This window comes from Mauremys reevesii, linkage group 7 (genome assembly GCF_016161935.1).
Source record: "Mauremys reevesii isolate NIE-2019 linkage group 7, ASM1616193v1, whole genome shotgun sequence".
Lineage (NCBI taxonomy): Eukaryota > Metazoa > Chordata > Testudines > Geoemydidae > Mauremys > Mauremys reevesii.
In genome coordinates this window covers 89,065,906-89,087,609 of record NC_052629.1, presented here as the reverse complement: position 1 = coordinate 89,087,609, position 21,704 = coordinate 89,065,906, and the positions used below count along the sequence as shown (strand labels likewise).

The following is a 21,704-nucleotide window of genomic DNA, read 5'->3' as shown; positions in this document are numbered from 1 at the left end:
CCTAAGTGGCTTCCTCAAGGATTGAACTCACAACCCTGGGTTTAGCAGGCCAACGCTCAAACCAAGAAGCCCATTCTGTTGTCTTACAAAAAGGACAATATAATTTTAAAAATCAAGTGATTTTAAAAATCAAATTTCCTTACCATGTTACAAAACACAGACCATATGTTGGTTCCATTGCAGTCATTGCAAAATTTACATCAGCAGGAGCAGGACTGGGCCCGACACTTTAGATTATTACAAGTGAGGTATAAAAAAACTAATTTACTCATCACTAATTATACTGCATGTTGACTTTTTTGGTTTTCTATTGGCTTGAACAAGAAAAGAGATGGTCCATTTCACTTTTATTGTGGTCAGTTTTTAATTGATGATTTCACCATCAGTTTCTGACCTCTAAAAGAGCTGAAATGTATTGAAAATACTTAGGGCCCTACCAAATTCACGGCCACGAAAAACACATCATGGACCATGAAATCTGGTCTCCCCCCCGTGAAATCTGGTCTTTTGTGTGCTTTAACCTTATACTATGCAGATTTCATGGAGGAGACCAGTGTTTCTCAAACTGGGAGTCCTGACCCAAATGGCGTTTGTGGGGGGTTGCAAGGTTATTTTAGGAGGGTTGCAGTATTGCCACCCTTACTTCTGCACTGCCTTCAGAGCTGGGTGGCCAGAGAGCGGCGACTGTAGGCCAGGTGCCCAGCTCTGAAGGCAGTACCCTGCCAGCAGCAGTACAGAAGTAAGGGTGGCAATACCATACCATGCCACTTTTACTTCTGTGCTGCTGCGTTCAGGGCTGGGCATCCAAAGAGTGGCAGCTGCTGACTGAGGGCCCAGCTCTGCAGGCAGCAGTGCAGAATTAAGGATGGCAATACCATACTATGCCATCCTTACTTCTGCGCAGCTATTGGCGGTGGCTCTGCCTTCAGAGCTGGGCTCTCGGCAAGCAGCCACCATTCTCCAGCTGCCCAGTTCTGAAGGCAGCGCCACCGCCAGCAGCAGCACATAAGTAAGGATAGCAGTACTGCAACCCCCACTCTACAATAACCTTGCAATCCCCCCACAACTCCTTTTTGGTTCAGGACCCCTACATTTACAACACTGTGAAATTTCAGATTTAAATAGCTTAAATCATGAATATATGATATTTAAAATCCTATGACTGTAAAATTGACCAAAATGGACTGTGAATTTGGTATGGCCTAGAAATACTGAAAAGGAACATTTTTTCTCTAGAGTGATTCCGCTGATTTTTTTTCCCCTGTTGATCTTAAGTTTTGTAAAAGTTATCTTTAACAACGCCTACATTTTGGGCAGAATTTGACCAATGTCCCTTTGACACATCTTTGTACTATGATTTAACACATTTTTGTTTTGCATTTCTCTATAGAAAGTACATGATTACCAAATGAGAACATTACTTGGATTAATAAAGTTTACGGTGAAACCGTGTTATATTGAACTTGCTTTGATCCACAGGAGTGCGTAGCCCCGCCCCCCTGGAGCACTGCTTTACCGCGTTATATCCACATTTCATGTTATATCGGGTGGCGTTATATTGAGGTAACTGTGTATATGCTTAAATCACACTTACTTCAATGAAATTTAAACACATGCTTAAAATTAAGCACATGGTTAAGTGACCTTCCTGGATAGGGATGCATTCCTGTATCAGGGCCTTATTGCTAAACTACAGGTATTTTGGAATATATATAAGAAATTAAGTTCCCCACAAATTCACTCCTTTCTATGAAAAATGTCTGCCCTCTTCTAGTACCCAATAAGATAAAAGCATTGAACTGAAACCACAATCTACATTTTTGAAAAAGGCTTTGATAAAACAGATTCACAACTCTGAAGTTAATCTATTTAGCCAGTTACCTACACTACATTCACCTGAGATACAGAACTGTTATTGTCTATGAAAAAAATCGTATGAGACATATCCAGTAAGTTTGTTCAGGGGCTAACACATAGCTTATTATCAAGGGCAGCTCTATTTATTTTGCCGCCCCAAGCACAGCAGTCAGGCGGCTTTCGGCAGCATGCCTGCGGGAGGTCCACTGGTAATGCAGATTCGGCAGCATGCCTGCGTGAGGTACGCTGGTCCTGCGTCTTCGGCGTACACGCTGCTGAATTGCCGCCGAAACTGCGGGACAGGTGGACCTCCCGCAGGCATGCCACTGAAGGAAGCCTGACTGACGCCCTCATGGTGACCAGTAGGCCACCCCCCACGGCTTGCCGCCCCAAGAATGTGCTTGGTGTGCTGGTGCCTGGAGCCACCTCTGCTTATTATAATATGAACACTGGCCAAACCCTCTGTTGCCACTTGCTTGTTTGCAATCCTACCAAAGATTTAAGAATGCATCACTGCAATGGTGATATGAGAACAGTAATGTGAAAAGTCAGATTATTTTCAAGAAAAAAATACACTACCTTGTTTTTTTAAGTTAAATAAGAACATAATCGCAGTGTCTTTTAATAAATAAAATCATGGGCCTTTGTTCTGTAAAAATTATGCTTACTCATTAATTATCAACTAAGCCCCCAATCTGGCAATGATCTCTGTGTGGTTGAAATCCAAGAAGATATGGGACACAAACCTGATCTTAAACTTGGTATTTCATTTTTAAATGTTAATTGTTTGTTATAATGTTTACAGTATACAACTTTCTAAGTTTTTTAAAATTTGATTTTCCTAAATCTGAATGTTTTATATTAACATGTAAGAATGTTTTATATTATAAAGCATGTTATGTAAATAACCACATTATAAGTGATCTTTCACAGTATAAAGGTTTTCTTTAATGCAGGAAATAAACTTCTGAGGTGAAAACTTGGCTCCACTGAAGTCAATGGCAAGTGACTTCAATGGAGTCAGTTTTCCACCTCTGGTTACTTTTTCCATAGATTGTCCTGAATATACAGTAACTCCTCACTTAATGTTGTAGTTATGTTCCTAAAAAAAGCGACTTTAAGCGAAATGATATTAAGCGAATCCAATTTCCCCATAAGAATTAATGTAAAGGGTCACCTTATAGACTAACAGAAGTTTTGGAGTGTGAGCTTTCGTGGGTGAATACCCACTTTGTCGGATCCCACGAAAGCTCACGCTCCAAAACTTCTGTTAGTCTATAAGGTGCCACAGGACTCTTTGCTGCTTTTACAGATCCAGACTAACACGGCTACCTCTCTGATACTTAATGTAAAGGGGGTGGGGGGTAGGGTCCAGGGATTTTTTTTTCACCAGACAAAAGACTATATTATATATAGTATATATATAGTATAAGTTTTAAACAAACAATTTAATACTGTACACAGGGGAGGGGAGACAGCATGGCAGACAGAGACACACACCCTGTGTGTGTGTGTGTGTGTGTGTGTGTGTGTGTGTGTGTGTGTGTGTGTGTGTGTGTGTGACAGATAGAGAGAGATGCGCATTGCTGCTTTAAGTACGCTGACCCCACTCTAAGTACATTGCCTTTTTATGGAGATCAGCAAATTGAGACAGCAGCTACCGCCAGCAAGCTCCCTCTGTCCTGAGCCCTATTGTGTCCCCCCTTCCCCACCCCGCTCTATGGAGATGGGATAAGCAGGGGGCAGGAGCAGGGGGGAGGGGGACACCCTGACGTTAGCCCTCCCTTCCCTCTCCCACCCCCGCACAGCAAGCAGGAGGCTCCAGGGAGCAGCTCCAAGGCAGAGGGCAGGAATAGCACGGCAGTGGGGGGAGGGACAGCAGAACTGCTGGCAATTGATAGCCTGCTGGGCAGCTGCTGCACAGGGAACTTAGGGGAGCAGGGAGCTGATGAAGGCGCTGCCAGTCCACCCTGGTTCTAAGCCCCCACCAGCTAGCTCCAACGGGCTGCTCTTCTGCAAGCAGTGGACAAAGCAGGAAGTTGACAAACAAAGTTAAGAGGGAGCATTGCACAACTTGAAATGAGCATGTTCTCTAATTGATCAACAACGTAACAACCTAACTACGAAAAAACGTAACCAGGAGGACTTTAAGTGAGGAGTTAGTGTATTATCAAAACTCTCCATCTTTTAAAAAGCCAAAAGGCCTTTTGTAAGAATCAACAGATCTTATTATTCTCAAACAGATACTGTATCAAATAATAGGTTCTTAATACTCACAGGACACGCATCTTAAATAATGTTTCCAAGAAATGAGCTAACGAGGAATATGACTTTAAGAGGGTAAATCACTAATATCATAGATGCAGTTCTCTGCCATGATCGAATACTGAATACTCCCACAGGAGGAGAAGGAACAACTGCAACATGAGTTGAAGCTCATTCCTTGAATTAAAGCCCACTTTTAAAGTCTTTCCTGGCAGTCAGAATATGTTTTAAGTTATTCATAAAAGTGCTTTTGACATATCAAAATGAATTGGTTTCATCACAAAGCAGCCATCTTCTAAAATTCTCAAAAATGAAATATTTACTTGAATATGTATAAGAAGAGCTGAAGTGCCTACCTATTTTGATAAGCACAATAAAACTAGGAAATGGGAGGGACATAAATAGCGATGAAGGGGGTAAACATGTATCATTCCCCTCTTCCAAAAGCAAAAGACAATCCACTGCATGCATTAAATTTTGCACAGTCCTCACCTCATCTAGGGTATCACATCCCATTTAAGGCAGGCCCTACTGGCAGCCATAGTCAGGATTCTCTATCCACAGTGCTTCCAACAGAGCTCAACTTCGGCAGAACTGGGGTTGGTGGTGCAGCCAGGGACAGAGTGGAGGCACAAAACCTATGTCTGGATGACATTAGGGCAGAACTAGTGTCTATTCTATGATGGGAAGAGATGGGCAAATCCCACACACCCAAATGTGAATATATTTTAGTTCTTCTATTTTGGACAATATCAATGCATCCTTCTTTAATTTATATTCTGTATTCATTTATGCTGTTAATGCTTCATAAATTAAATGTTCATGTACAGCCAAATTCTGTACTCACTTACATATGTGGAACCTTTTGGAATGTCAGCAACTGTAAGAGTTTACAGCATTTTTCCTATAGTACCTAAATGTGCAATTCAGATATTCATCATTCTAAAGTAACATATTAATAAAGCTAAGTGTCTTTGTGCAGCTATAATCTGATGTACTTTAAAAACAAAATTTACCTTTTTATTTTTCTTTCAATAACTAAGTTACTTTTTCATGTGAACAAACCTAAGAAACGTATAACCTGTTTAACCACTTTTCAGTGATAAGCTAATCTCTTTTTATACTACTGCACTTTTGAAAAAAAATCTACATGTAAAAACAAGTAATGTCTAAATGAAGTGCTTTGATGATTATTGTTCCCAGTATCATTATTCTTTCACCCCTATGTATTCAGTGTGAATATATTAAATTCATTCTAACCTTATAAACACCATAGAACTGGAAGGGACCTCGAGAGGTCATCTAGTCCAGTCCCCTACACTTAAGGCAAGACTAAGTATTATAGACCATCCCTGACAGGTGTTTGTCCCACCTGCTCTTAAAAATCCCCAATGATGGAGATTCCATCACCTTCCTAGGCAATTTATTCCAGTGTTTAACCACTCTGACAGTTAGGAAGTTTTTCCTAATGTCCAACCCAAACCACCCTTGCTGCAATTTAAACCCATTGCCTCTTGTCCTATCCTCAGAGGTTAAGAAGAACAAATTTTCTCCCTCCTCCTTGTAACAACCTTTTATGTACTTGAAAACTGTTATCATGTCCCCTCTTAGTCTTCTCTTCTCCAGACTAAACAAACCCAATTTTTTCAATCTTCCTTCATAGGTCATGTTTTTTATACCGTTAATCATTTTTGTTGCTTTTCTCTGGACTTTCTCCAATTTGTCCATATCTTTTCTGAAATATGACACCCAGAGCTGGACACAATACTCCAACTGAGGCCTAATCAGCATGGAGTAGAGTGGAAGAATTACTTCTTGTGTCTTGCTTACAATACTCCTGCTAATACATCACAGAATGATGCTTGCTTTTTTTTGCAACAGCATTACACTGTTGACTCATACTTAGCTTGTGATCCACTATGACTGCCAGATCCCTTTCCACAATACTCCTTTCTAGGCAGTCATTTCCCATTTTGTATGTATGCAACTGATTGTTCCTTCCTAAGGGTATGTCTACACCATGAAATTAGGTGGCTTTTATAGAAGTCAATTTTTAGAAATCGATTTTATACAGTCAATTGTGTATGTCCCCACTAAGCGCATTAAGTTGGCGAAGTGCATCCTCACTACCGTGACTAGCATCGACTCACGGAGTGGTACACTGTGGGAAGCTATCTCACAGTTCCCACAGTCTCCGCTGCCCATTGGAAATCTGGGTTAAGCTCCCAATACCTGATAGGGCAAAAACATTGTCACGGGTGGTTTTGGGTACATGTCGTCAGTCTCCCCTCCCTCCCTCCGAGAAAGCAACTGCAATCATTTCGCGCCTTTTTTCCTGGGTTACCGGTGCAGATGCCATAGCACGGCAAGCCTGGAGCCCGCTCAGTTCACTGCTGCTGTTGTGAGCATTGTAAACACCTCACGCATTATACTGCAATATGTGCAGAACCTGGCTAAGAGACGGCAGCACGAGGACAATTGTGAGGAGGACATGGACACAGACATTCCTAAAAGCAGGAATGTGGCAATTGGGACATCATGGCGGCAGTGGGGCTGGTTGATACAGTGGAACACCGATTCTGAGCCCGGCAAACAAGCACAGACTGGTGCAGACCGCATAGTGTTGCAGGTATGGGATGATTCCCAGTGGCTGCAAAACTTTCGCATGTGTAAGGCCACTTTCCTGGAACTCTGTGAGTAGCTTTCCCCCGCCCCGAAGCACAGGAATACCAAGATGAGAGCTGCCCTGACTGTTGAGAAGCGAGTGGCGATAGCCCTGTGGAAGCTTGCAATGCCTGACTGCTACCGGTTAGTCAGGAATCAATTTGGAGTGGGCAAATCTACTGTGGGGACTGCTGTGATTCAAGTAGCCAAAGCAATCACTGATGTTCTGCTATTAAGGGTAGTGACTCTGGGAAATGTGCAGGTCATAGTGGATGGCTTTGCTGCAATGGGGTTCCCTAATTGTGGTGGGGCAATAGATGGAACACATATCCCTATATTGGCACCGGACCACCTTGCCTACCAGTACATAAACTGAAAGGGGTACTTTTCAATGGTGCTGCAAGCACTGGTGGATCACAAGGGACGTTTCACTGACATCAACGTGGGATTGCTGGGAAAGGTGCATGACGCTTGCATCTTTAGGAACTCCAGACTGTTTGAGCAGCTGCAAGAAGGGACTTACTTCCCAGACCAGAAAATTACTGTTGGGGATGTTGAAATGCCAATAGTTATCCTTGGAGACCCAGCCTATCCCTTGCTTCCATAACTCATGAAGCCATACACAGGCAGCCTGGACAGTAGTAAGGAGCAGTTCAACTATAGGCTGAGCAAGTGCAGAATGGTGGTAGAATGTGCCTTTGGACATTTAAAAGCGCAACCAATATTCCCATTGTTATTACTGCTTGCTGTGTGCTCCATAATATCCATGAGAGTAAGGGGGGAGCCGTTTATGGCGGGGTGGGAGGTTAAGGCAAATCACCTGGCTGCCAATTTTGAACAGCCAGACACCAGGACGATTGGAAGAGCACAGGTAGGTGCGCTGCGCCTCAGAGAGGCCTTGAAAACCAGTTTCATGACTGGCCAGGCTACGATGTGACAGTTGTGTGTGTTTCTCTTTGATGCAAACCTGCCCCCTTTGTTGATTTTAATTCCCTGTAAGCCAACTACCCTCCCCCCTTCGATCTCAGCTGGCAAAGGAAATAAAGTCACTATTGTTTTGAAACTATGCATTCTTTCTTTATAAATTTTTTTAAGAAAGGGAGATAACTGATAAGGTAGCCTGGGTAGGGTAGGGAAGGAGGGGAGGTGGGAAGGACAAGGCCACACTGTTTATTGTAGCCACACTACAAATCAAAACTGTTTGAATGACAGACTTCTGTTGCTTGGCCAGACTCTGAAGTGGAGTGGCTGAGTGCCTGGAGCCTCCCCCAGTGCATTCTTGGGCGTCTGGGTGAGGAGAATATGGAACTTGGGGAGGAGGGCAGGTGGTTGTACAGTGGATGCAGTGGCAGTCTGTGCTCTTGTTGGCTTTCCTGCAGCTCCACCAGACGCCTGAGCATGTCCGTTTGCTCCCCCATTAGCCTCAGCATTGCATCCTGCCTCTTCTCATCGCGCTCACTTAATGCTTTTCTGGACTCTGCCACTGAATGCCTCCATGCATTCAGCTGTGCCTATCAGTGCCAGAGGACTGCATGAGCTCCGAAAACATGTCATCGCGAGTGCATTTTTTTCACCTTCTAATCTGTGATAACCTCAGGGATGGAGATGATAGGCGGAGCCTAGAAACATTTGCACCTGTGGGGGGATAAAAAGGGAGAGTAAAATTTAAGATGATACATTTCTGAGAACAAATGGGAGACTCTTTCACAGTGAATCAAGCAATTCACAGCAGACAGTACATGTGCTTTAGGTACAAGGTTGCACTTTGCCTTTTATAGTGAGCGCCTGCCGGTATGGTGACACATCACACACGGCTGGGCAACAGAATTCGGTTTCCAGGCAGCCATGGTAAGCCAAAGGGTACGCGGGTTTGGCTTCTAATGCCTTCATAACATGTGGGAATGTTTTCAAACTGCAGCGCCCTCCTTTCCCATAGCAAGCAATGCCAGTTGGGTTTGCCATTTAAAAGGAGGGGCTGCAGTTTTTGGGTGGATGTGAAGCACACTGCTCCCCTCACTCCACTGCGTGGCTATTTGGGATGATCCCTTCATCCTTTCCCCCACCACGTGGCTATTCTCAGGGATGATCCCTTTTAGCCAAGCACATACAGCCCAGCATGAACTTTTACTGTTCCCTTACAAAAATTCCCCTATTTCAACCAGGTGACCATGAATGATATCACTCTCCTGAGGCTAACACAGAAAGATATAGACCGAATTTTGCTTGAATGCGCCCAAAACCCAGGACCATTCGCTGCCATGCTTTGTGCAGCAATGATTCCAGACTACTTGCTATTGGCTTGATGTGGCAAAGTGTCCTACCGTGGAGGATGAAATAAGGCAGCCCTCCCCAGAAACCTTCTGCAAAGGCTTTCAGAGTACCTCCAGGAGAGCTTCATGGAGATGTCTCTGAAGGATTCCCATTCCGTCCCCAGACACGTTAACAGACTTTTCCAGTAGCTGTACTGGCCGCGAATGCATCCCAAGTCTTCAGGGCAAATCAAACATTAAACACAATTGCTTTTAAACCCTGTACTGTAGTTACAAATGTGCACTCACCAGAAGTGACTTCTCCGCCTTCAGGGTCGGGGATCCCGCCTTGGGAGGGTATTGGCTCCAGGGTGATGAAAAGATCCTGGCTGCCGGGGAGAATGGATTCACCACTTGCCTGCTGTGCATTCTCCTCCTCCTCCACAAGTCCTCCTCCATATTGCATGAGACTCCCCCCTTGCAGGAGTCCATGGACAGTGCTGGGGTAGTGGTAGGGTCGCCCCCTAGAATGCGATGCAGTTGATCATAGAAGCAGCATGTATGGGGCTCTGACCCAGAGCGACCGTTTGCCTCCTTTGTCTTTTGGTAGGCTTGCCTGAACAAATTGACTTTCATGCAGCACTGCTGTGTGTCCCTGTTGTAGTCTCTGTCCATCATGTCCTGTGCGATTTTGGCACATATATTAATATTTCTTCTTTTTGATAGGAGTTCGGCCTGCACAGATTCTTCTCCCCATACAGCAATCAGATCCAGTGTCTCCCATTCGCTCCATGCTGGAGCTCATTTGCGATTCTCGGGGGACTGCTTGGTCACCTGTGCTGCTGAGCTCACCACGCTGACCAAACAGGAAATGAAATTCAAAAGTTCCCGGGGCTTTTCCTGTGTACCTGGCTAATGCATTAGAGTTGAAAGTGCTGTCCAGAGCGGTCACGTTGGAGCACTCTGGGATAGATCCCAGAGGCCAATAACGTCAATTTGCATCTGCACTACCCCAAATTCCAACCAGCAAGGTCAATTTTAGTGCTACTCCCCTCGCTGGAGAGGAGTACAGAAGTCAATTTTAAGAGCCCTTTAGGTTGATGGAACGGGGTTGCTTGTGTAGACACATTCGTATAAAATCGATCTAATGCGGCTAAATTCGACCTAACCCTGTATTGTAGACTAGGGCTAAGTGGAGTACGTTGCATTTGTCCTTATTGAATTTCATCCAATTTACTTCAGACCATTTCTCCAGTTTGTCCAGATCATTTTGAATTTTAATCCTATCTTTCAAAGCACTTGCAACCCCTCCCAGCTTAGTATCATCCGCAAACTTTATAAGTGTACTATCTATGCCATTATCTAAACCATTGATGAAGATGTTGAAAAGAACCGGACCCAGAACCGATCCCTGCGGGACCCCACTCGTTATGATCTTCCAGTATGACTGTAAGCCACTGATAACTACTCTCTGGGAACGATTTTCCAACCAGTTATGCACCCACCTTATAGCAGCTCCATCTAGGTTGTATTTCCCTAGTTTGTGTATGAGATGGTCATGCGAGACAGTATCAAAAGCCTTACTAAAGTCAAGATATACCACATTTACCAGTTCCCCCCTATCCACAAGGCATGTTGCCCTGTCAAAAAAAGCTATCAGGTTGGTTTGACACAATTTGTTCTCAAGAAATCCATGCTGACTGTTATTTATCACCTTATTATCTTGCAAATTGCTTAATTATTTGCTTCATTATCTTTCCAGGTACAGAAGTTAAGCTGACTGGTCTGTAATTCCCCGGGCTGTCCTTATTTCACTTTTTATAGATGGGCACTATATTTGCCCTTTTCCAGTCTTCTGGAATATCTCCCGTCTTCCAGGACTTTTCAAAGATAATTGCTAATGGCTCAGATATCTCCTCAGTCAGCTCCTTGAGTATTCTAGGATGCATTTCAGCAGGCCCTGGTGAATTGAAGACATCTAACTTGTCTAAGTAATTTTTGACTTGTTCTTTCCCTATTTTAGACTCTGACCCTACCTCAGTTTCACTGGCATTCACTATTTTAGACATCCAATCGGCACCAACCTTCTTGGTGAAAACCGAAACAAAGAAGTCATTAAGCACCTATGCTATTTCCACATTCTCTGTTATTGTCTCCCCCACCCCACTGAGTAACAGGCCTACTCTGTCCTTGGTCTTCCTCTTGCATCTAATGTATTTATAGAATGTTTTCTTGTTTCCTTTTATGTCCCAAGCTAGTTTGATCTCATTTTGTGCCTTGGCTTTTCTAATTTTGTCCCTACATACTTGTGTTATTTGTTTATATTCATCCTTCGTAGCTTGACCGAGTTTCCACTTTTTATAGGACTCTTTTTTGAATTTTAGATCATTGAAGATCTCCTGGTTAAGCCAGCGTGGTCTCTTGCCATACTTCCTATCTCTCCTACGCAGTGGGATAGTTTGCTCTTGTGTCCTTAATAATGTCTCTTTGAAAAACTGCCAACTGTCTTCAATTGTTTTTCTCCATGCTTCCCATGGGATTTTACCTACCAACTCCTGAGTTTGCTAAAGTCTGCCTTCTTGAAATCCATTGTCTTTATTGTGCTGTTCTCCTTCCTACCATTCCTTAGAATCGTGAATTCTACCATTTCATGATCACTTTCTCCCAAGTTGCCTTCCACTTTCAAATTCTCAACCAGTTTTTCCCTATTTGTCAAAATCAAATCTAGAACACCCTCTCCCCAGTAGCTTTCTCCACCTTCTGAAATAATTTTTTTTGTCTCCAATACATTCCAATAACTTGTTGGCTAATCTGTGCCTTGCTGTGTTATTTTTCCAACAGATGTCTGGGTAGTCATGTATATCTGGATAGTCATGTATGTCCTCCCATACATTTTACCAAAAAAGTCATATTGACTTTGAAGTGACTTCAGAATGCCTGTGCAGACAACACCAGATCAGGACATATGCATGGGAGCTTGCTATTGAGACTGAAATTTCTGTATTCTGCAATATAAGGAGAAATACCTAAAGGGAGTCAGTGACTCAGTTATGAATTGTGCACTAACATGAAGTTAGCTCATACAGTGCCACTTCTGAATATTTTGTTGGGTTCCAGAGCAAGAAAATCTTCCCCCATTCCTGCTTCTTTTGGGCTGCAATATAATTGCATGATAACATGCATTGTACTCTATATTTCATATGCTGAAGTTTTTCTTAGGAAAATTGCGAAGATTAACTACCATAAAGGAGAATCTCGGAGTAATAGTAACTTAGCATTTTTCAAAAACCTGATTATGACTGAATATTAACAGTTTGAGAAGAAATATACCATGAATCACTTAACACAGTTGTACTAGCTATAAAAACGATCTGCTACTTTATTTTAGAATTAATTAACATATAAAAACCATCTTGAAAATTTATTTTTATGGTAAACATATTTTCTTATGTTGAATTCACAACTTTTTGCTCATAAATTTTTTTTCACTTTTTTCACTTACTGTATCCCTTGCCCTGTATAGAAATAGTATGGTTATGGTTAGGAATTTTCTACTTCATTTTTTCAAAGGCTTTCTGCAGTGCATTTCAGACAAGACCAGGAAACTATAGTAACTATAGAACAGGAAACACAGAACAGAATTATAGTAACTATGGAACAGAGATTACCCAGAAGCCCCAGAACAGACCTTATCTGTACAACAATACAGAATGGACTGAAATTGCAGGGAGATCATAGAATCATAGAACTGGAAGGGACCTTGAGAGGTCATCTAGTCCAGTCCCCTGCACTCAAGGCAGGACTAAGTATTATCTAGACCAGTGCTTTTCAAAGTCGGGCCGCCGCTTTTTCAGGGAAAGCCCCTGGTGATCCGGGACGGTTTGTTTACCTGCCGCATTCGCAGGTTCAGCCGACCGCGGCCAGTGGGAGCCGCGACTGGCCGAACCTGCGGACTCGGCAAGTAAACGAACCAGCCTGGACTGCCAGGGACTTTCCCTGAACAAGCGGCAGCCTGACTTTGAGAAGCACTGATCTAGACCATTCCTGACAGGTGTTTGTCCAACCTGTTCTTAAAAATCTCCAGTGATGGAGATTCCACCACCTCCCTAGGCAATTTATTCCAGTGCTTAACGACTCTGAGAGTTAGGAAGTTTTTCCTAATGTCCAACCTAAACCACCCTTGCTGCAATTTAAGCCCATTCGCTTCTTGTCCTATCCTCAGAGGTTAAGAACAATTTTTCTCCCTCCTTCTTGTAACAACCTTTTATGTACTTGATGTATTGTCACTTTGTGCTCACCCCTGTCAGCATCTAAATAGACCTGCACAGTCATACAGCACTCTCCATCTAGTAAACTCAGATCATTCCTCCTTGGTATCCACTCTGCTCCTGCATTCTAGTATTAAAAAATAACTTCCCTTTCCCCTCAGAGAGAACCATGCCATTATAAACAAATTTACATATGCTGCCCCAACCCTAATATTCTGTAACAAACCAAAGAAATGTCACTGTGACACACCCAGCAGTTATTTTAAGCCTGGTGTCACCCAAACCTCCTTGCAGTTTCCACAAGCAAATCACCTTTTCATGCATCTGCCAAAGTGGGTATTCACCCACGAAAGCTTATTCTCCAATACGTCTGTTAGTCTATATAGTGCCACAGAACTCTTTGCTGCTTTTACAGATCCAGACTAACACGGCTACCCCTTTGATACTTGAACTTGACACCTTTTCATAGTCTTTTCTTAGAGGCTTCTTTGAGAGCAGTATAGAATTTTGCTAGATGCAAATCTGTTCAAGTTTCCTATTCAGAAGAAGGCTTTCTTTCAGTTATCTTTACTAAACTGATTTAATAAGAATACTGCTTGTGTGTGTGTCATTTTATCTCTCTTCTCTCCTAAGGGCTGATATTTCTGTGTGCTGAGTGCACATACAACATGGAAAACCTCAGACAGGAGACACAGGGTTAACATTTCAATACAAAATATGCAAAGTCCTTACCTCGTTACAAATGTACAAATTTACAGTATTCTATAGCAATACATCTTGCAATGTTCCAAGCTTGCTCAACATCCATGCAAATTAAAACAGAACAGAGTGCTTTTCATTTTAATGTGTAGAATGTTTATCATGTTCTCTCTTGGATTTTTCCTTTTTCTATGGCAGCAAGCCACCTGCCCCTCCCTCTCCTCCCCTCTTCCCCACCCTGAACAATTTCTTCCTGGGTCTTGCCTTGATTTCCCAATTCCTTCATTCTGGAGCCAATATTTCTATTTTTTTCATCAGCACAAGATTGCATGTATAGTGCCTTGCTTTCGCCTATGAGAAAAGGAATATTTTGATTGGCTGGCAGGGAGTGAGGTGCTTATCACTAGGGTTGCCAACTTTCTACTCGCACAAAATCCTTGCCCTGTCCCTGCCCTGCGCCTTTTCTGATGCCCCGCCCACTGCTCACTCCATTCCACGCCCCCCATTGCTCGCTCTCCCCACCTTCACGCACTCGTTCATTTTCACCGAGCTGGCTCAGGGATCTGGGGTGCAGGAGGGGGTGAGGGCTTTGGCTGGGGGTGTAGACTCTGGGATGGGGATGAGGGCTTTGGGGGTATAGAAGGGTGCTCCGGGTTGGGACCGAGGGGTTCGGAGGGCAGGAAGGGGATCATGGCTGGGGCAAGGGGGTGGGGTGCTGGGGGGGGGGTGAGGGCTCCAGCTGGGGGTGCAGGCTCTGGGGTGGGGCTGGGGATGAGGGTTTTCGGATGCAGGAGAGTGCTCCTGGCTGGGACCAAGGGGTTCATTGGGCAGGAGGGGGATCAGGGCTGAGGCAGGGGGTTGGGGCCCGGGAGGGTGTCAGGAGTGCAGGCTCTGGGTGACGGTTACCTCAAGCAGCTCCCAGAAGCACCAGCATGTCCCTCCTCCGGCTCCTACCGCCTACATGGAGGCGCAGCCAGGCGGCTCTGTGCGCTGTCCCATCCGCACGCGCTGCCCCCGCAGCTCCCATTGGCTGCGGTTCCTGGCCAGTGGGAGCTGCGGGGGTGGCACTTGGGACGGTGGCGTGCAGAGCCCCCTGGCTGCCCCTACACATAGGAGCCAGAGGGGGAACATGCCAGATGCTTGCTGGGACTGTGGCAGCGTGTGGAGCCCGCTGGCTGCCCCTACACATAGGAGCCAGAGGGGGGACATGCCAGCTGCTTGCTGGGAGCTGCGTGACATTGAGGCTAGCAGGAATACTGCCAGCCCCACTGCACAGTGCTGCCAACCGGACAGTCAACAGCCCGGTCAGTGGTGCTGACCTGAGCCGCCTGGATCCCTTTTCAACTAGGTGTTCCGGTCAAAAACCAGACACTCAGTCACCCTAATTGGCACAGCTGACTTTCCCCTTGTCCTTCCACCTCAGCAGTGTATCACTCTAGCACAGGGGTAGGCAACCTATGTCACGTGTGCCGAAGGTGGCACGTGAGCTGATTTTCAGTGGCACTCACACTGCCCAGGTCCTGGCCACTAGTCTGGGGGGCTCTGCATTTTAATTTAATTTTAAATGAAGCTTCTTAAACATTTTAAAAACCTTATTTACTTTACATACAACAATAGTTTAGTTATATATTATAGACATATAGAAAGAGACCTTCTAAAAACATTAAAATGTATTACTAGCATGTGAAACCTTAAATCAGTGAATAAATGAAGACTCAGCACATCACTTCTGAAAGGTTGCCGACCTCTGCTCTAGCATTTCCCAGGAATGCCATTCAGCCAGGAAGTAGATCAGAAGAATTTAAAATAATATTGTCAGCCTGGCTGTAACCAGCTCCTATTTTTGTACCTTCAGTGCAGTTGCTTCATTTGGTTGCACCTATAATTTGTAGACACAAAAATGGAGTCCAGAATTTGAAAGATTGCATATAACGTTCTTCAGGTATTACTTACAGGGGATCCTGAGTCCCTATGCACTCCCTATCCAGGGCAAATCTCCCACTGAAGATAATGGATAATAATCAGCTCTATTAAACAATGATGGAAACTGGTTAATATTCTCTGACAATCAGTTTCTGCCCTTCTGGAGTCACAGTGATGTAAATTTTCAGCACAATGGAAAATTTGGAATTTTAATATCCAAGAACAATGGGCCAGTTTACTAACTGTTGCAAGCCTAGACTGTCCTTACTTTGGACAATTTATGTCATGTATTTAACATATTTTGCAAATTCCTTTGTTTTCAGCTATAATTAAAGCACCTGCATGAGTTGAATCACACATAAACTGTGTTGCTAACCCTCGCCATTGGAAAATCATAAGTCAGACCCCCCCAAAATCAATAGATTGGCTTAAAAATCATGAGGATTTTTTAAAAATTAAATGTGAGTTCTCTTTATTTTCCTTCCAGTTTCTGAGCCTTTTAAGTGCTCTTAATTCACGTATCTGGCTGACAACAGGAGCCCCAGCCACCCAGGACTAACAGCAGGAGCCTCTCCTCAGGGGCCCTGTGAAGAAGGGCTCCCACTGTCATCCCCAAGTGGCTGTGGCTCCCGCTATCAGCCCCCACCACCAAGGGCTGGCTGAGAGCGGGAGCCCTGGCAGGCCAAAGCTAGCTGACAACAGGAGACTCTCCTCGCAGGGGCCCCATTGTCCCAGGGTGGGCTGACAGCAGCGGCCCCAGCTGTCTGGGGCTAACAGCAATTTCTAAGTAAAATTATGAAATCTGACTCATGATCTTGGTTTACAACTCTCAAATGTCAGGATTTTTGTTTCCAGCCACAGCTGGAAAAAAAAATCTGACATTTTGTTCTATCACGAGATCTTGAGTCAGGCTTAATTTTACTTCAAAATTGCATCTCTCACAATTAATTCAGGAAAGTTGGCACGTCTGCCTAAAATACATTTCAATGACTCTTCGTATTGTGTATATAAATATTGTAGGGACTCGGAAATGTCCCTCTACCCTAACCTTAGATAGAAAAACTCTGCAGGACAGTTCAGTCACCTTGTCCATTTTCATCAGGGGACTCTCCAAAGCCACAAATGAGAGGTAGATACCTGCCTATAGGAATAGGACCACAACCACTAAGTTCTCACTAGCAGCCTGTCAGGATTTATATCAGTGGCCTTGAAGTAAAAAGCTACATATTCTATTACCAGGTCTTTGAACCATCCATCTTCCCTACCTGGATTTCTTACAAAATATCCAAAAGGTATTAGTCCACATTACGTTTCTTCTGTTTTCTTTAAAGATACAAACAACCAAGTATTTGCTTACTGGCTTTGACTTTATTTGCCACATTTTAACCCAGTGAAAAGTGTTATAGTCAAATTCTAACTCCATGAAATTAGGAATTAATGATTAAGTGGTGATAAAACACTAACTATAGTGGTATAAACAGGGTTGTTACACTGAATTTTATCAGCAATAAAAGGAGAGAAAGAAACAGATCGGGTAAATTTCAGTTCCTTTCCCTGTATCATGTGCTCTTCTCATCTCCTTGCCTCATATATTTAAAATTGCATTAAAAATTCATTTTCCAAGTCATCCAACAAGATATATAACAGCAGATCTTTTAGATTAATATGCTATACATATTTATATCAATAAAAAGCTTAATCACATTTTAATGTTTTTCCAGAAAATTTACTAAAAGAGGGTAAGTCTGCATATAGAAAAAAAATCACATTAACATTTTCTAGATGTAATCACAATTAATATAAATATACATTCTTTTTTTGAACAATTAAATAAAAATGCATTACCACAATCTTGGTAAGTTTGTAACTTTTATATTGTTTAAATTCTGAACTATAAATTGGAATGTGGTCCATATAGTCTGGAATCCTTAGGAGCTAAAATGCTGCAGTTTTAAATCATTTTCCTCAGTTCATTTTGGCAGAATTCTTATAGCTAAGTATGCAATAAATTATGTTGTTATGCTTCAGTCATTTTACAACTGGATTTATTTTCTAGGTAAGCAAGTATCATATGAGGAACTAAAAGTTTTTATTGTGACTTTTTGTAACCCTTCAAGCATGCCTATGAACAGCTAAATATCATGTGGTTGGTGGGATGTATTACTGCACTCGGGATGTGTTACTGTGGAGTTTTACTGTTCAGAAATAGTTCAAAAACAGATTTTTCCCCCTCTTTGCTCCTGTAGTTATTCCCAACCTAAACAAAAATCAATAGTTTGCAAATTTCAAATTAATTTGAACCAAAATTACAATGCAAATGACTGAACTCTAATAACACTGAATTCTACTCAAAGAACTGTTATCAGATTACAATATATTTAAAATTGAGATTATAGCAAAAAATAAATTCATAACAGACCTCTGAATGACAACAAATGCAATATACTGTAATGTAGAGCTAAATGTCAGGAATAGGACATTTACTGCATTCTTTTCACATGCAAAACTCCCAATTAAACTTTTCTGAACTATCTCAAATCCAAAATTGGGTATTTAGAAGCAGGCTGCCTCCCAAACCTAGCACATCCTGTCCTTTGGGTAGTACAGCCAGTATGTCTCCTCTAATTGTATTATCTCAATTCACACACAGAAATTCCACAAGAACAGACTTTTTTTGCAATAGTTTAGCTGACCCCACACCAGACGGATTGGGTCTAATGTAGGAAGAAGACCAGGAGCACAGTAAGAGCAAGGACAGAACTGGTCAAACTTTACCCCACCATCTGTGACACTGAGAGCCCCTCAATACCAGCTGGTAGAGGGCACACCATACCATGACTCTCATCAGGGCTGTGCCGCAATGTACTGTTATCACGATATATATCACAAAGGTATCATGTAAGGTACCATATATAAACTAGTGACATGCTGGTACCAAAAATAATTGTGTGATGTACGTATGTATTCTATACAAAGAGTTCTAGATGGGCGCTGAAAATATGTTCTTAAAATGTGTTTGGGATGCAGTGCATGAATCTAGTGTGCCCTAGACAAAGGAATGTGTGTTTACCTGTCTTACTGATTTAGTTATAGGCACAGGAGAATAGAAGCATATTTGCATATAAAGTAAACAAAGCCATCAAACTAAACGAGCAGGGAGAAACCTGTTTAACAATAATGCCAGGGGACAGAATCTGCACACCAGGAAGCCTTCCTGGCTCTTGAGGCAGAGACAATGGACGTTGAGCAATATAAGGGAAGCAAAAAGACCTTTTAATTATCCGTCGCTGAGGGTACATCATGATCTGAGCCTATGAAAGCTGAATCTTCGTGGCCTGAAAGGCAAGAGCTGCTGGAAACTTGATGTAAGTGAGAAATCTGTTTAGACAAAGATTGTAACTTGATGAAATTAAATTTCAGTCAGTAGAATGTATTGTATTTGTTTTGTTTTAGTTGTGTAAGGGGACTGTTGCCCCCTTACTAACATTCAGTTGAGGTGTTTTGGTTGGCTAGCTCCCAGTACTAAAAGGGGAAGGGTCGATGGGAAATCAGGACCCTGAGACTGACAGTCCCCAGGAACAATGGGAAGAGGCCAATGCTCCAAGTCAGCCTGAATGACAGAGCGGGCAGGCTAATCAGGGAGTCAGGAGGCCGGGGGGGTCCCATCCTCCATGTGAGCTGGAATTGCCTGGGTAAGACAGAGTGGGGCCAAGCTAAGGAGAAAGCAGGGGCCCAAGCTGAGCTGGGGAGCAGAGCTGTGCCAGATCCAGAGGGGCCGAAAAGCAGCCCAGGAAGCAGGTCAGTGCTGGGAGCAGAGCTGCAGCCACAGAACCAGAGACACGGCCCAGGGAGAGAGCAGATCCTGTGCTGGGAGCAGAGCTGCAGCCACAGAACCAGAGACACCGCCCAGGAAGAGAGCAGATCCTGTGCTGGGAGCAGAGCTGCAGCCACAGAGGCAGGTGTGGTGAGCAAGTGGGGCCAGCCAGGGAGGAACCTTGGGCAAAGGGCCCAGAGCAGAAAGACGCCCCAGCCAAGGGTCCTTGCAGACCGGACTGGGAGGGGGATCTTAACCCGACGGGGGGGCTGACTCTGGGAAGAAGAGTCCCACCAGCTATAGCCCAGAGGTGTGTGGCCACCACAATTGCAAGTATTCAACCTGCAGCATCTCTGCAGCACAGCCAGGGCCTGAGAAGGAGACCTGGGACCTACAATGAACAGACTGAAGTGCCCTGACATTCCAGAGACAGTTTGTAATGTTCCCTGCCACAGAGCAGGGTGATGTGTTTAACTTTAACCATTCCCATTTTTCCTTATTCTTCTTTAAAATTAATTGTGAATTAAACAGCTTGTGTTTGCTTTAAATTGTATGAAATGATCAGTGGGTCAGGGAGGTGCCCAGTGCAGAGTGCACAGTCAGGCTCACAGTTCTGAGTATCCTGCATATAATGTCACACCATCCAAACTGGAATAGGTTTGAAATTTAGGGCCTGGTTTTGGTCCATCTCTCATGCTTAACTTCACTTACTACTTCTGAATATTTCCCCTAAAAATGGGAACATGGAAAGGGGCCCAATCCTAATTTTACAACCCCTATCCACCAAACAGAGACTCCTGCCTTCCCCAGGTTCACAAAAAGACACTTCTCATGTATCCACTTGCCCTCTTCATCCAGACATCCCTCCATTGTACTAGATGAGCTTGCAGAGTGTGGGCATGCAATAACATGTAAAATTGTTCAGTACAGATGATACTCTTCCCCATATTCGGAGAACATCTGAACTATGGGTTTGTCTTCTGCTGGTGTAAACTGGCATAGGGTCTGGCCCATAGTTCAGAAGCATATACTACATCAGTGCTTCTCAAAGTCAGGCCGCCGCTTGTTCAGGGAAAGCCCCTGGCGGTCCGGGACGGTTTGTTTACCTGCCACGTCCAGAGGTTCGGCCGATCGCGGCTCCCACTGGCTGCGGTTTGCCGGTCCAGGCCAATGGGGGCTGCGGGAAGCGGCGCGGGCCGAGGGATGTGCTGGTCGCCCTTCCTGCAGCCCCCATTGGCCTGGACCGGCAAACCGCGGCCAGTGGGAGCTGCCATCGGCCGAACCTGCAGACGCGGCAGGTAAACAAACCGGCCTGGACTACCAGGGGATTTCCCAGAACAAGTGGTGGACCGGCTTTGAGAAGCACTGTACTATATTACATAGCTATATATCATATGTTCATTTATTCAGATAAGACAATAATACACTTGCGGCGATAGCCTGGCTCAACTTAAGTCAATGGCAAAATCCCTATTTACTTCAATGGGGCTGAGATTTCACCCGGTGTTTTTTATTGCTTAGGAGACTTGTGTACCTTTTGGTCAATACCAGGACATACCATATTTAAACCCTGATGGCCAGCACAGCCAGGCATATCATGGGCCTCCTCCACTGAATCTCTGTTGTGAGCCAATCAATGGTTAACCAGTTTGACAAAAACATTCCTGTGCAGTAGTTCCTGTGGGAAAAGGCTACACATGTATTGATACCAACTGTGGTGCATGGCATTCAGAGAACTGAGTTCCACATCTTCAGATATCTTTCAGGGAATAACTTACACCTAAGAGACATAGTTCACCTCACATATCTTGAATTTTTCCAATTAACCTGAATTGAGTGAGGGAGAATGGAACATTAAACCCATTGTGCTGGAGTTAAACTTAAAGGAAGAGAAAATATATCATAAAAAATGACAGAATTTAAAAGTAAATATTGCCATTTAAATCAACTGAAGTCACTAAAGAA

General features: G+C 43.7%; 1 protein-coding gene across 4 annotated transcripts in view; it reads right to left on the bottom strand.

Annotated features, from left to right (window-relative positions):
• PPARG (peroxisome proliferator activated receptor gamma) overlaps positions 1-21,704 on the bottom strand; it is a 107,733-nt gene that overhangs the window by 64,409 nt on the left and 21,620 nt on the right. The window contains exon 1 of one of the 4 annotated variants that reach the window (XM_039482477.1): positions 15,956-16,053. The exons of 2 other annotated variants lie outside the window; for them this stretch is intronic. The gene's annotated coding sequence lies outside the window, so the exon portion shown is untranslated. Of the gene's footprint in view, positions 1-12,537; positions 12,637-15,955; positions 16,054-21,704 lie in introns of those variants that run through there. One more of the 4 variants, XM_039482478.1, reaches the window with a different exon arrangement.